Raw genomic sequence first — 12,033 nt, forward strand, 5'->3', positions numbered from 1 at the left:
ACAGCTAAAATGTGAAAGCAAACAATCAGTGCAATGCACTACCTTCAGGGGGTGTGATTTTGCATGCATTCACACTGGTCTTGAGGACATTACTTTAGACTGCAGCGCGAGTAATGAGAAGAAAATGAGACCTCTACTCCTATAAGAGAAAATAGGCTATCAATCTCCAGCCCTGATGTCAGAAGTTGATGTCATGTGATGAGTACATATGGATATGCATATTTTTCCAAATATGGTACATGATGCCTGAAAGGCTTGAATTCCAAAATAGTGGGCATTTCAGTATAAAATTACTTTCTATCTGTAGCTTCTGCTGAAATATAGTGGAAAGGTTTGTTTCTTGCTTGTTGGAAAACAAACTGACTGTAAACTCCTAAGAAGGCTGTGAGATAGAAAACAATCAATGCTCCTGAGCAAACTGAGAAAAATGAAAAATATAACCCATGCTGTTCTCTAGTCAATCCATCCTCATGACAATAATATGACACAAATAGGAAATGGTATGAATTTAACCTATCTTCTTTGCAACTTTTCACTTGTAATTGCATATTTTTGTTCAGATGCTGTAATAAATGTGATACACTTGGCTATCTCCAGGACAGAGTTATTTCAAGTATATGTTGTATTGTTAACTGCAGCTGTAATTTATTTTCTGCATTCTATATTTGTTATATATTCTCTTGCATCTAAAACAAACCACTGGATATATTACTGTTTATATTCTTTCATTTTGTTTAGTTGTTTGTTCATTTGTTTTTTAAGCCAAGTCTTTGAAATCTGAAAGTCATTTTAAAAAAAGAACAGGAGCACAGCTTTGGGTGTCCCTGCTCCAGTAGTGCATGGCAAGATCAATTTGGGCATTATGCTTTACCTTTTACCCTCATGTAAGCCTGCCAGGCACTAGGTATTATTATGCCAGGAACTCTCGGCTTCATTATAACTTCAGTATATTATTAGAAGTCCATATATCAGGCAGACACACTGAATGATTCCATATTTCTTACTTAAAAAATATTTTTTTTATGCAGTTTTATGTATGTATTTTTAATACACTATTTTTGATAATTTCTTATAATTTGCTTTAAATTTATTAACATGCATATTTAAGAAGAAAAAGAAAATAAATTCAATTTTCTACTGGCATTCAGTCCTACATTAAATGACATAAATGACTGATTATAGTTTAATATCAAGTTGTCTCTGTAGGTAAGTATATTTTATTCACATTAAATCAAACAAACACTGCTTACAATACATAGAGACATTTTTCTATCATAGTGCCTTCTTTGATTTGGGTTTGAATGCTTTTATAATTAGATATGATTTGCCATAGAATTTATTTATTAATTTATTTATTTATTTTCCTGTGTCAACAATTAGACAAGTTACATGGTACCTGCTTAAGCTGTTACCCATGTCTGGAGCAAAATTCAGGTAGCAGTAATAAATCCATTAAGTGCAAAGGAGCCGATCAGACATACAGCAAGCTGATGAAGCATCCAAGGAAAGGTTAACTTTGGGTTCAGTCTGTCTGCAAGCTAAAAGGAGAAAATACTGCTGCTAGCACTAAGAATAAGCACGCTGAAGAATTTTACTATCGCATTTGAATATTTTACTTCAAATAAACCTAGTTGCTTAAAAAATACAACCCTTTGTTCTTCTTCTTTTCCACAATTGAAAGAATGTCCATCACCTATAGACAAAGATTAATATTGATAAATAAGTGATGCAGTAAAGAGCATACAAAGATAAATGAGGATGTGGCCTGAGGGAGTTCTCTGATCTCAAAGCAGAAGTACTGTTTATGAAGGGAGCTGTAGGAGAAAATTCCCTCAGAACTTATGGCGCTGATGATATTCATCCTAGGCATTTGAGCCAGAATGCATTATGCATTCATGCTGAAGCTCCTTTCCTTTCAAACAAAGCCAGTAATCACTTCTTCGGCACTCTAAATGAAGGGGTCAGCTCACCTTATCAAGCTGCTGTGACTGATGGCATGCAGTGCTGAGAACAAAATGTTGGACTACATTGGCAAAACTGTGAACTTTCCATTACATTTTTAACAGTGGATGAGACAGTGCAGTCTCTAGGTAGACTGTGATATTGACTGTCTTATAAACTGCCCATGCTAACTACATACACCCAGGGATGACTGAGAAATAAGCTAAAGTGGAAACAGAAATGCCAAACCATGATGGGCTGGGTACCTTGGATTTAAACTCTTCAGCTCTAATATGTTCTCAGACTGTTAACACACAGTCCAATAATGTCATGTGCCTGGGGCCATGCCTAGAATGGTCATTCTGTCATAAAAGTAGATTTCTAGGGTCTCTATAGGGAACTGTGGGACTAGATGAGTATTTTAATTTGTTTTAGTACACTTCTGAAATTAGTATCCTGACTGTCCCTACCTACCATAATGTGATTTTCACTGTTAAGTGTTTTCAGAGTGCTCACACTGCAGTTCTTTATATGAAACTCAACTGAAAATACTGCTTTGGGAGAACACCAAATGAGTGCTAACTACAAATGGAAGATCAGTCCATAGGATCAAACCTGAGCTAGTCTAAAGGTGGCACATATTATTCTCATTTTCATTTGATCTTCCATGCTGACTGTTTTTTTCTGCAAATCTATTCCTACTGCATGGAAAAACACATATTAAGCTTGATATAGCTGCAGTGAAAAATAGGGCTGGACCTCTGCTAAAGAGCATGCAGAATGCCCTTCATCCTTTTACCAGTTTGTGTGCAAAATAGAGAATGAGACTAAGGATACAGTCTCTTTTACCTTCATTCATCACTTCAAAAGGAAGGAATTGCTGAGGAAGCAGAAAAATTTGTATTATACTTACCCATGGACATGGAGACCAAAACAACGTAGACAGTGATCCTGGATATAATATTTTTTTGAAGACCAAAAAAGCTAATGGTGAAAAAAAAAAATCAATGGATGCTCTCTTCCAAAGAGATCTGCAGTATAGACAGAATATAATTACATGCAACTGTTGCTTTTTGTTCAAAGAACAGTATAAATCACAGTAATTTGTTTTTGATTTTTTAAAGAACTGTAGATTTGGGCATGAATCAAGGAAGATGCCTTGGCTGAACTCTTTAGCTCTTTTGCTTTTTTTTTTTTTCTTCTTTTTTTTTCATTGATTTTCCCATGATTCTTAGTGTTTTTCTATTGTATAGACAAAACAATACAGGAGACATCTGGTGGCCACTAATTATCAGAAATTCCCTAATTTATAGTAATAATTGGGAGATTTACTACTGAGGTTTATAAATGAGCAAATACAATTTAAAGAGTCAGGATAATGTATTACAAAATTCACCCCCAATTTATCTGCTACTTTAGTTTTAATTATTTATGGCATTGGTAAAATGTAGAGTACTGTTGTAAAGCTTGTAACAGAGAGTTTTCATAATCTGAAATTTTGATAAGGTTCATGGTTATAAATGTTTCTGTTGGAAAAAATCCCTCTGAGAACTGATTTTTTTTTTTTTTTTTTGCGTAAATTATGTTATGTGCAGATTGGCAATGCCTAAATTACAGAGACTCTGCCCTTACAGTATTACAGCTCCTGTGGAATACATCCTCATTGATAAGAATGAAAGGAAAACCCTATAGATAGAACAAAATCTACTGTAAGTATACCAGATTTACCTCACTTCCAAAAACTTTGGAGAAAATCAGAGCTTACCAGACAGGTCAGAACTGTCTCTATTTTATTGTCAAACTATTTTACATATATTTTATAAATTTTCAATTAATAAAAACATTGCATGGCTGATTGATTTGAAGAGGTAGTATGTATGAAGGCATCAGTTTATGCTATGTAATTTGAATTATTAAAATAAGATTTGCTCCCTCATATTAATTTGCTACTCCTTCTCCAACTCAGATTCTTCATATGTGTATACATGTATATACATTATATATATATATGTGCTCATTTTTCATAGGTGATAGCACCTCACTTTCTTCATTCTTCGATGAGGAGGGCAAAAATTAAAAATGAGTAGCTTCTGATGAAAGAATGTTTTCTGTTAAAATTGGTGTTCTTTTCCTCAACCCCTTTGCTTGGGAAAATACTGGATAGACTTCATAATATTCAGAAAATCACCTTGTCCATGACAGTCAAAGAATGCAAAGTATAGAAGAGTCTCTACCATCGAGCAGTCACAGATATAGGTGTTAACAGAGGTGCTTCTGAATTGCCCAGATTTCCCCCTACTTAAGGCAGCATACATCAAAATCTGCACCCGAACCTTTATTTCATCTATCAAAGTAAGTAGGAATGTGGCCTCAGAAGAATGAATGGGAGCTGCACATTTTTCTTCCAAGTGACTGGGAGTTGATCTCAGCGATACATTAGTTTTTGTTCAGGGGAGGGGAGTGAAAATAAGAGAGAGAAGATATTTCTGGGAAAACTTTCTAGACCTCTTTTTCAAGTGCCACAGCTTCTTCAGCTGAGGAAATGTCCATGCTGTGTTGCTGGGATCAACTCCCTGCCACCCTGAAATCAAAGTCTGACTAGGGCTGGTAACTTCATGAAAGGCTGTGGGACTTCTGGCTGGAGCCACACAGGACATGGGGCCCTGCTGAAGGGCTGGACAGAGCTGCCCACACAGATTCCATCTGTGGCTCCATGAGGTGGCTCAAGAATGGCAATGTGTCACTGCACTTGGCTTCTGGGTGCATAATGCTAGCACTCAAAAGAGTTTGGGTATTATGATGAAGTTTTAAACCATACAGAGCTGGACACGTACCAAGGAGAAAGATGCAGTTAGCATACTACTTGTTTCCAGGTAGGTTAGTGACAGCTTAAGCCATCATCTTCTGCTTTCAAAAGTATTCTTTTTAAGAAAGTTTGGACATAAACATAGATGCCTATACCTTCCTAATTATGAAAATTAGGCCACAGCTTTGAAATATTTAACTGTTATTACTTATTTTCTGAAAAGAAACATCACAATTGCAGTGCAAAGAATATTTCACCTGTTCATGAGGGTTCTAAGAGTAGAAAGGAACATTTATATTTTTTGTACGTTTGATATTACCTGATTTTAAGAGAACATTTCTGAAACACAACTTTAGTTTAAAAACATTGCTTCTGGGAGATACCGTGTACATTGAAAATTGAGCTATTGACCTAAATTCAAAATTAACATGATTTTATTTTGTTTAGGATCATTTGTAGATCAGGTGAAATGTTTATTTCCCCAGAGGTAGTGTGTTTTAATTTCTCCTAATATTTTATTTTTTGCTGTGGTCTAGTATGTCAAGTTGTTGTGCCTAGTAAATTCAATATATTGGTTTCACAAATGTTAATGTATTCTTAATCTTTTTTTTTTTTTTGTGCCAAGGTCTACCAGTAATGTCTCAGTCAACCTACCAGTCTATTCCCAGTATAATGTTATCTCAAAGGTATAAGAAAGGAACCTACATCAAACATTTTGCATTGATTTTTACAAAAACTGTCAAAACATATCACAATGTTATTCATGTCAGCATTTCTCTGAGGCTTTGAGTGCTTACATATTAAAAAAAAATCCCCCCCCCCTTTTTTTTTCCATGACATTGTAGACATCTGCCCAGAAAGTGCTTTCAATTTTGTCCCCATTTGAAATTGTTCTAGGGTAACTTTTGCCCTTACGTTCTGATTCTGCTCTCCCTTAGCCTATTGTTACACGAATGTGATTCTGCCTACTGCTGTGACTTGAAAAATATAATCCCTTGGAAAATCTAGCCCTTGTTTTTAGCTGATGCCAAAAAGATGTAAATAAGTGCAGATATTCTTTATTTAATTTCTAACGAATCAGTTCTGGTCCAGCTCCCAGTTTAGCACATGGAAATGTGTTGTGTCAGCTTCCCTTTCCATCCTGAAATCACCATGATTTTTAGACATCCAGGTTATATGTGATATTTTTAAAGACCTCTCTCATAAAATATACAGAGCATCTACCTATTTTACATTAATCATCCACAGTTCTTTATGCCCATAACAATAGTACTTTGCCACTGATGGTCTGTCACAGGTTTCTGTATTCCAAAGCACCAAACAATAAAAATATTTCAGATTTCATACATCGTTATCATTATTATGCAGATTACTACTTCCAAAAGGTAATAGTTGTTTCAAATGTCCTTGGAGGTTTGTGATTACTACTGAACACCTTGTTACAAGGAAACACAATGAAACTTTTTGTCACAGAATCATATTCAGGGTGAAGGAGTCATTGACACCATAAGCGACTGATAGTGCTCCTGAAAAGTAAGAGGAACATATGTACTTTATGTCAAGGTGACTATAGTTAATCATGTGCTCTCTCTGGAGACCCATGAAACTGCATCTGCACTTCAGTGATGGGCTTTCACCCAGGACTCTCTGGAGAGGTCAGAATAGCAGGTTCTGCACGCCTTGCTCCAACTGTGCAATATCTCCCTTAAAGCTGTGCAAAGGCATATCTCACTGTCATGTCATCCAAACCTCCTAAGCAGCAAGTACAAATTCCCTATGGCCTTACATGATTTTTTAAATGCTGTTTTTCAGTTGCAGATATTTTGTTCCCTCTCTTCTATACATTTCATCTCTAGTTTACTGTACAGAAACGTATAAAAGTATGATATTCTAATCAAATAGAACCATATTGGAAGTGGGAGAGATTTACTGGAGCAAGGGACTTAGTAGATTGTGAAGAGAGTTTTCCTGTAAAGATTGATTGGGCCATCTTTAAATTCAGTTGACTGGTCTCTGCCTCCCATTTTGACAACTCTGATATTGGATAGGAAGCAGGATTTAATTATTGATTTCACTTCCCTAAACTTTACTGGCTGATGAAATTCCTGGTTCACAGATTGATTCAAATTGATTAAAATCTTCCATAGAACTTGCTGGGCCCCATGCAGATAGACTTTGAGATGTGTTATTCATCATATAGCAAAAATCCAAAGTACTGGACACTCAAGAAAGCAGAAATAATTATCTTTGTGCCATCTCACATAGATGTAAATTTCACAAAGGTAAAATTATACTGTACACTGGATGATTCATATCACTCACAGAAGATGCTTAAACCCATGCCTATCATGAGAAAGAGCAAGGTGGATTAAATGGTAGTTGGTGACAACAGTTATTTTGGCACGTTATGCAAAACCAAAGAAAGATTCTCATGTGAAAAGAGTTTTCTGTTTCTGGAAGACATCATAGATGCTGACCAGAATGCAAAGAGAAACAAGCATTAACAAAAACTAGAAAACAGTCTGGAAAAAAAAAAAAAAAGCAAGAGATTTGAAAACTGAGATTTTAAGAAAGCTGCATTCTTTTCATTTTTTTTTTCTCAGCTTTGATGTTCATTTGCTTCATGTCTTCAAGGTTTTCACCACAAGGTTTAGAAATCTACTTTTCTTTGTAAATGAAAAATGAGCTTCTCATGCAAGACCACAATCATAGCAACTGAAGCTTTAAGAACAGTGCTAAAAATGGTAACTTCCAATCACTTGCACAGAAATATAGCAAAAGTAACAAACACGTGGATAGCATATACCTGCAAATATACCTGCATACACACATAGACACTCACACGTGTGTAAATATGTATACACAGATGAATAAATGCATATATGTATGTATGCACACACATGCTTCTGCATAAATATGCATGAGTGATATAAAATAGGACCCGTTTATAGCAAGCAGGGTGCATGTCTGAAAAAGAGCATTTGTGAGATAAAAAAGACACTCCAGTAATTATTGACAGATGTTCAATGTCTTGCCTATCAAGTCAGATTTAGTTACTTATGTGTTTCTATTAATTGTGTGGGCTTTTTTCAATAGAGAAAAAAGAACAGACCTGTGACAGTACTCTGTGACCTTGTACAAGCATATATGTAACTGGCACAAGGGGGGAAAACAGTTTCTTTTAACTCATACCTCTGTATCTCAGCATTCTTGGATTTCTTGTCTGTGAAATCCTAAACAGTAGAAACACCATAAACCTGTTTGGAGGAAGTGGTGGTAGAAAAGTAAAAGGGAAGAAAAACAAAAAAAACAAAACAAAAAAAAAAAAACAGGGGTTGGGGGGACATGGATGGGATCAAAAGGAAGGGGTGATCAGAAGATGCTTTATGCTCTTGTGTCCTTCCAATAAAGTGAGAATGCCCTCTCTGAGTTGACTTTTTGCCAAGTCTGACAGAGGTTTTGAAGTCTTAACACTTAAAATAGCTAGCAGTATAAGCAGGTTATTTACTCAGTCTGCCTGTAAAATAGGGCACCTGTTAAATTTGGATTTGGGCATAATTCAGTGGGCTGAAGTGAAATGTTGCTGTCTTTTTGCTGATTCCTCAGTGGAACACTATAATGCCAAGAGATAGTTCTCCTGAGATATTTTTTTTTGATGAGTAGTAGCTGATAAAAATAGCCAAGCACAAGTAAAAGTCCAATAAACAATAGCAGTGCTTTTCTTGTGACTGCTTCTGAAATACTGGGTAGCATTCAGCACTATGTTAACTAGAAAGATATTGATCAGTTAGAAGGAATTTAGCGAAGAACAACAAATGAATTACATGAGGACTATGAAGATTTAGGAGATAGATTAAAAGTACTAAATTAGGTATGTGATGACTAAGCAAAGCAAGGAATGCTGGTCAGACAAACCTCTTGAATTTGCTCAGGTTTAGTGTCTGAGGTGGTGTTATATTGGCTCATACAACAGGTAATGTATATCAGGTCACAAAATTACACATTTCTTGGAGTTTAAAGGAAGAGTCATCATTTTTTGGGAGGGGCGGGGGAACATGCTTGCCAGCAGGACTGAGGCAGATGTAGGGCAGCTGGCAGGCTTTGCAGTGAAGAGCAAGCAGCTAGCTGCAGCTCTGTGCTCCTGCCACCTTCCTGTTCTGTATGCCACTTGTTAGAGGCATCTGCTCAGAGGTTTATGTATGGTCCTGATGCTGCATCCCAAATGGCTCTGCAGTGAGGCCTTCGCAGTATAGGAGTATGAAGGAAGGTGTGTGTGTGTGTGGAGACAGGCAGCGGGGAGGGGCAGTTGTGAGTCTTGTGCTGAGTGTGTGAGATTTGATGGATCAGGAAAGTGTGAAGGTTGCTAGCTGTATGCAGAGAGAAGTACTTAATGCTATAAAACAAGATAGATAAGAATAAACTAAAGAATTAAAAACAACAAGAACAAAAATAAAAACCAAAGGTGAGTTGTACTTAGGAATTTTCTCCTGAGAGACTTGGATGACTCACCTCTGGTGTTTTTAACGTTATTCTGGATGAAACAGTAGAAAGTGTGCTTCTGGGACTAAGCTTCCCTTACCAGAGAGATGTTTTTCATGATCAGAGGATCTTCTCTGATTTTAATGTCTGCAATTTAATGGGTATATTCTAAACAATGTTCATATTCCTGCTCTGGAAGGTGCTGCTGAGTGAGAAGAGTTTGTGTACTGTTCCCATTCCCCTGAAAACAGTGGAGTGCGATGAATAAGAGCATGTGAGTGATAATTACAGCTATTAGCTAATAGACTAATAATGTTTTTCTCATTAATGGGGGTGGAGAGGAGGAGGAGGATGGCAGCCAGGCCTCATGCCAGAAGCTCTGAGTCACAATTAAAAGTTATGCTGCAGTCTTACAGTATTTCCCTTTTTCGGTGCTTGCCATTTGCATCCCCCGGTATGATCATGCAAATGTAATGCTGCTATTTCTTCTCCCTTGCATTGTATCCCCTCTTCTGTGCACATGGAGAGAGCAGGCAGGACCCCCATGTACTTAAACTGGCAGCTGACTATTAACCCTGTGTGATTTTTCCTTTTACATTATCCCAGAGAATTCAGAGAACTTTTTGTGCCTTTTCAAATGGGAGACAAGCCACAAACACAGATTGCAGCCTCAGCTGTGCTCTTCCTTTCCATGGAAGGGTAATAGCCCTCAGAGAAGGGAGATAGCCCTCAGAGATCTTCAGCATTCAGATGCTGATGACTGTCTGGGAGATGCTTTCTCAGGCCCAATTCACATATCCTGCATGGCTGCTGGTTCTTCAGGGAGAAGGAAGTCACTGGTTTCGGCTTTGCCCTTTCATCCCTTCTTCTCTCTGCACTTGTGCACAGCCTAGGAGGAGTCTGGCATTATAAGGATCCCCTGTTTAGATGCTGTTTCCCAAGTCTGATGATTCTGTGATTCTGTGATGACAAAATTTGCTCTCTGCTCTTCTCAAACTTCACTGTAATTTTTTTTTCCCAGTCATTTGCTGTCATTTCCTATCATTTCCAGTTACCCATCCTCCAAAAATAAGATCACAGTGACTTTCAACCATGATGAGTATATATATAGATGTACATCTGTTAAAACGAGAATAATATGACATTACTAGTATGCTGTCTTAGTGATGGTGATTATACGAGCAAAGAGGCTACAATAGGTTGTGACAATAGGTTGTGCTGCTTTGCTGCAGCAGCTCAAGTTAGCACCAAAGTTGCAGAATGAACTGTAGCAGCACTGCTGACACTGAATTCCTGGAAGTATTCCTTGCACAAATATCCATCTCTTTTACATGCTTTTGTCTTTCTCAGTGGTCTGATTTCTAAACCATGCTGACAGAATAAAAAAAGAGGAATGTCTGGTTTGTTCTTATAAAAAATATAAATTCTGTAATTCTTATCTTGCTTATTAAACTCTAGAAGCATTTATTAAACCCTTGTTAAGCTCTGCACTTAACAGCGATATCCTGCTGAAGTAGGCACGGGTGATGTTCTGTGGAGCAACTTGTGCAGATTTAAGGAGCTCCTGATAGCCTCCAGTATGAACCTTGATGCCAATAACAAAAACAGGCTCACTAACTTTGAATAAAAACCTTTCTGTCAGCTTGAATGATAGGTGATGCATAGCTAATCATAACCATGACAGAAAATCTGTCAGCTCTGTTTTATCTAGAGTACTGCCTTTGCTCATAAAGGCTAAACTACCACGATACCTTCTTAAAATCTTTGTTCTCAACAGCTGTGCTAAGAGTTAAATTCCATCTGCCAGAGTGGCTTAATAGTTTAATGGATAATTTTTTCATTGTTTTGTTTATTATTTGTTGCTGTCATTGTTTTGTCTTGTTTTGTTTTTCTATCTGGGACTAGGAAACTGAAATAGCCTAAAAGATTTATATTTGACCTTCTAGGGTATGTCTTGCAGTTCTGTGTTGTTTCACACTCCAGCTTACTCAGTGTTGCCTCTTTATATCACAAAAATTCACTAGACTCATATATAACCATGGGGTTAAGGCCCTGGAGATTGAGATGGAGATAGCAGAAACAGTTTGCTCAATTTCATGTGATTGTCCTATTATACAAAAGAAATCTAGTCTCTGAATTTAATGTAACTTCTGCTGCTCTATAAAAATAATTCTATACCTGCCATGGGCTGTAACAATATCCCAATGATATGGGTTGCCACATGATTTATTTTCTAGCGGTTAAAATTCAAGGGTTGTTGAGCAGGAAAGAAAAGGACAGAAGTTTTAAAAGTTATTGTTTAACATTTTTTCCCATGCAAAAATTTGTTTACTTGATTGTTCAGACTTCATATGGCATAATGGTGTATTTATTTTAAGAAAATAATATTATTTAGCCTATAAATTCAATGCAAACCAAAGAATTAGGTTTATTACTTGAAACTGAGAAGTTAGTATTTTTTTTAATGTTTTCAGTAACTTTCACAAATAACACTGTCATATTCTCTTTTCTTATCCAAAGTGGATTGTCAAATTTTCTCCCAGTCAAAACATAGGAGTTAAGACCATGAATGAGAAGAACTCAGGAAAAATAATCATATTAAAAAGGTTCTTCTAAACTGGACAAAGTGTAGCAAGATACTCTACCCCAAAATCTCCTGAAGGTAATGAAAAATACAATTTTAAAATTCTATGTTTTGATTGAATATTTTTGTTTGGCTTTTAATTTTATCATCCGACATATAACAAGAAAGGCTTTATAGTATAGCAAGTTAAAATCAGAAAGATAACTAAAATCTTTTGTATATG

At 36.5% G+C, this 12,033-nt stretch overlaps 1 long non-coding RNA gene across 4 annotated transcripts in view; it reads left to right on the plus strand.

Moving 5' to 3' along the window:
* LOC308187887 overlaps positions 1–12,033 on the plus strand; it is a 104,379-nt gene that overhangs the window by 63,932 nt on the left and 28,414 nt on the right. For 2 of the 4 annotated variants that reach the window (XR_013944980.1, XR_013944981.1), the window contains exons 1-2: positions 8,762–9,500; positions 11,747–11,888. This is a non-coding gene — a long non-coding RNA (uncharacterized lncRNA). Of the gene's footprint in view, positions 1–8,761; positions 9,501–11,746; positions 11,889–12,033 lie in introns of those variants that run through there. The other 2 variants (XR_013944982.1, XR_013944979.1) reach the window with 2 other exon arrangements.

Source organism: Anser brachyrhynchus (genome assembly GCF_964034855.1).
Source record: "Anser brachyrhynchus genome assembly, chromosome: 1".
NCBI lineage: Eukaryota > Metazoa > Chordata > Aves > Anseriformes > Anatidae > Anser > Anser brachyrhynchus.